Below are 4,673 nucleotides of genomic sequence, written 5' to 3'. Positions count from 1 at the left end.
CTTAAAAGAAAGAAACAGTTTCTCTTTGTGCAGATAATATGAACAGAAAATTTTGGAGGTGTATCTAGAAAGGGTGTCAACAATGTTTTCCCAAAACTAAAAGGAAATTGACATCATAATTTGCTTGGGGTTGTTTGTTCTGCTAATATAAGCCACAATACTATCCAGATGGCTGTTGTTGACCTCTCTATTGATACTGAATGTATTTTTTCTAAAATATGTTCTTATTTCTATATGTATACTGAAAGGGTTGAAAATCATAAAGAATCTTGTAAATTTTTAGACCAAGGGTACAAAGTTTTACACTGTGGCAGAACAAGAATGTCTTACTTTCCTCTCTGCAATTAAATGTCTTCTGACTATGCTTGTTCCTCTGAAATAGTCTTCTGAATCTCAAAATAAATACCAATTTGTTTGAAAATTCTTCAAAAATTCTTCATCAGATGCTTGACTACTTTCTTCACAACCAAGCATCAACTTTACACACCACAGTTCAAAATGTAGAGGGTGAAACAATTACAGTTTTTGAAGTACTTTCGGTGTTAAATGATTTAAAAGCTAATTTAGTTTCTAAGGGTAAAGAAGGTGTCTAATATCACCTGCCAGATCGGTTCTTGGTAAGGTATATCATCAGAGATTGCAAAATTTAAACATACATTTTATCAAACTGTACCTAATATCTAAATAAGTGACTAGAACCCACTGAGAGTTTACAGGACTACAGTTGGGTAACACTTGATGTAGGAGTACCCCAGAGGGAGGATATACAAAAGACTGAAGATTTCATTCACAAGATGGCTGTGTCAACTATAATAGATGATACTGGTCTGTATAATTAGTATTTGTCTATTGCCTACATATATCAACAAAAATATTACAAAAATGGAAACTGGAAAAAACATCACCTAGCAACTGTTGGGTAGAAATTATTTCACATTGCAATATGGACGCCATGTCTTATACCAATTCTGTTAAAATATTAGAATTTTGTCTTTGCTTAAATGGTTCAAATGGCTCTGAGCACTATGGGACTTAACATCTATGGTCATCAGTCCCCTAGAACTTAGAACTACTTAAACCTAACTAACCTAAGGACAGCACACAACACCCAGCCGTCACGAGGCAGAGAAAATCCCTGACCCCGCCGGGAATTGAACCCGGGAACCCGGGCGTGGGAAGCGAGAACGCTACCGCACGACCACGAGATGCGGGCTATAGCTTACATGGAACTAATACGCCCACTGAAAAACCATTTTCTCATATGAATGGCCTGTGGACAATTCAGAAGAATGCTCTTTCAGTACAGACTTTGAAAGTTATGTTGATTAATAAGGTGAACATGAATAATACAAGTAAATTTTTACAAAATCTTGTATGGTAAGATGGACTTACTGAATAAGATCCATTCATGAATAGGATATCAATAAAAAATGACTCCAGCACTAGTAATTCCACAGGGTTGTTTAGCTGGAGAGAATTTAGAGCTACTATATTTGTAAGTTACACATTATTTATTTGTGATTAGTTTTGAAACCTTTGTATTTACAACAAAACAGTTTTACACGTCTTCTTTTGTCCCTTGTTTCACTGAGAACGATTAACAAAGTCCCATTTTCTTGTTTCAGCAACGGCCTTGCCACAGTGGATTCACCGGTTCCCGTCAGATCACCGAAGTTAAGCGCTGTCGGGCGTGGCCGGCACTTGGATGGGTGACCATCCAGCCGCCATGTGCTGTTGCCATTTTTCGGGGTGCACTCAGCCTCGTGATGCCAATTGAGGAGCTACTCGACCGAATAGTAGCGGCTCCGGTCACAGAAAACCATCATAACGACCAGGAGAGCGGTGTGCTGACCACACGCCCCTCCTATCCGATCCTCTACTGAGGATGACACGGCGGTCGGATGGTCCTGATGGGCTACTTGTGTCCTGAAGACGGAGTGCTTATTTTCTTGTTCCAGAAAGGTAATCACCTTACTGTAGATGCATGTGATATCAAACTCTGGCAGTACTGCAAGTATGTGTCAGAGGTTGAAAAATTTGAACTCCCCATTTTAAAATACCAAAAGTTCTGTAATTTATGTACGATTTCCTAGATTCAAATTTAATTGTCTATGTGTTTTCATAATTGCCATCTGTCAAATTTTAGTTGGTAATCTCATCTACATAATTAATCCCACACCACATGTTATGAATCTCTTTTCTTTAAATATCATTTAACAGTCTACTGATGAAGAGCACAGAAAATGGAATTCAGTAATGACAAAGTGTTCAGTTTACGAACACAACAGTGTCCCAAGTACTTTGTGTGAGTAAATTTGGCAGTTAAACCTGACCAATACTACTTGGTAATACTTCCAGTATTATAAGAGCACACATTAGATGGAAAGAGTTATGAGCTGAGGAAGTTTTCTACCCCATCTTTTAGTCTATATTGGCAGTGAGACCACCTTTTCCCATGGAAAGCCAGTGGCATTGGTCTTCTCTGGGTAAACCACATGCTGTAGCATGCCACACATTTTAGCATTGGCAACATTCTTGGAATGACCTGAAACCTGACTAACCAACATATGCTGGAACACTTGCTCTTCTCAAAGCACAACATTAATGAGACTTCTTTTGGTATTCACATGTTTATGGTTGGAAATGAAAAGGGAAAATATCTCTCCAAGTAATGTGAAAAAGTCAGTGCTCTTACATATTCCTCCCATATAAATGGTTATACATCCTCAACCCTTACACCAAAGTTCCAAGTATAGAAACATCAGGAGCATCACATCTATACTAATATTAAAACTGTGAAACTGTTATGTCTGTCTGTTCAAACAAACTAATCTCCCAGACTGCTAGATTAATTATCACGGGTTTTTCACAGGTAACTTGAGTGTAGCTTGGGGCAATGTGTAAGCTTTATTTCGTCAAAAGTGAAACATGGAAAGTCAGCCAGAGACTGTGGTCACATGTGTGTGAGTGCCTTTGCGTGAGTGGGTGTGTGTACTTTGTCCAATTCTGATGAAGGCCTGTTTGGTCGAAAGCTTTGTTTGGCAATCTTTTTGTTATGCATATCTGCAACTGAGCATCTTTGCTATATGATGAAAAGTAACAATCCTTTTCATAATTTTGTCATTATTCCATCCTGGATTTTCCATTGTTTAGTTGCATTATGAAGATGCAGTTATGAATGTCTCCTCTACACAGTTGTCTGATCAAGGTTAAATATTACATTGCTGCAATTGTCATTTTTTTAAAAAATTATGGTGGCTAAAGAGTGTTATACTAGAAGCCAAACAAAAGATTGAAAAGTATGTGTCCACACATCAGTTTCCTAAAGCAGTGCTACACAATTTTTATATAAAAACTCTAAAAAGTTGTCCCTAAAGGTGAGATAACGTCCAAGCACTGTTAAGTGCAAAACAGTATGCAAATTTTAAATACATGTCTGTAGCTTAATGCATAGCATTGAAGTCTGGTAGTGTAAGACTTTCTGGCTCAAATCTCCTTCATTTCAAATTCTTTTCTTACTTTTATTTAAATTCTGGATATCTTGTCAGGTGGAAATTATAATAAATATTGAAGCATAAGATTCTAGTGAAAATATAATTTCATTTTTCAGTGATGGGTCATACAAAGATTAGATTTACTTTCATTTCAATTGATCCATGGTCAGGAGGCCCTCCAGGATGTGGAACATGTCAGAAAAACAATAACACAAAAACAAATAAGCTAATGTACCTTCCACAGGTCTCAAGTGGAATGATCATCATTTTTTTTAATGAAAACTATATGAAATAATCATTTCACAAACACTAATGCACTGAATTTAAAAAAAAAAGTTTTATCTATTTATAAGGTAATAAACATGTAATAGAACAACAACACCACACACACACACACACACACACACACTCACACACACACACACACACACTTATTTACAATGAACACATTACTGCACTGAAATGGTGCAGAAGTTATATATATATAATAGAGGGAAACATTCCTCGTGGGAAAAATATATCTAAAAACAAAGATGATGTAACTTACGAAACGAAGGCGTTGGTATGATGATACACACATTTCATGTACCTGTATATGTGTGTGTGTGTGTGTGTGTGTGTGTGTGTGTGTGTGTGTGTGTGTGTGTGTGTGTGGCGCGCGCGCGCGCAAGTGTATACCTGTCCTTTTTTCCCCCTAAGGTAAGTCTTTCTGCTCCCGGGATTGGAATGACTCCTTACCCTCTCCCTTAAAACCCACATCCTTTCGTCTTTCCCTCTCCTTCCCTCTTTCCTGATGAAGCAACCGTGGGTTGCGAAAGCTTGAATTTTGTGTGTGTGTTTGTGTTTATTTGTGTGTCTATCAACATACCAATGCCTTCGTTTGGTAAGTTACATCATCTTTGTTTTTAGATATATAGAAGTTACATATACATACACAAAAAAATCTGTTGGCTCTACTGAGAAATTCATCCATGGAGTAGAAGGAGTTGGCCACCAATAAATCCTTTAGGCATCTCTTAAACTGAATTTCATCGGTTGTTAAGCTTTTTATGGCTGCTGGCAAGTTATTGAAAATGTGTGTTCCTGAATAATGCCCACCTTTTTGTACAAGAATAAGTGACTTTAAATCCTTGTGAAGATTATTCTTATTTCTTGTATTGAATCCATAAATTGAGCTGT

General features: G+C 37.2%; 1 pseudogene; it reads left to right on the top strand.

Annotated features, from left to right (window-relative positions):
- The first annotated feature begins 1,623 nt into the window (after positions 1-1,623).
- Positions 1,624-1,740, top strand: LOC126413535 (5S ribosomal RNA; annotated as a pseudogene).
- Positions 1,741-4,673: the final 2,933 nt, after the last annotated feature.

Source organism: Schistocerca serialis, chromosome 7, assembly GCF_023864345.2.
Source record: "Schistocerca serialis cubense isolate TAMUIC-IGC-003099 chromosome 7, iqSchSeri2.2, whole genome shotgun sequence".
NCBI classification, from domain to species: domain Eukaryota; kingdom Metazoa; phylum Arthropoda; class Insecta; order Orthoptera; family Acrididae; genus Schistocerca; species Schistocerca serialis.
This window is presented reverse-complemented; position numbering and strand designations above follow the sequence as displayed.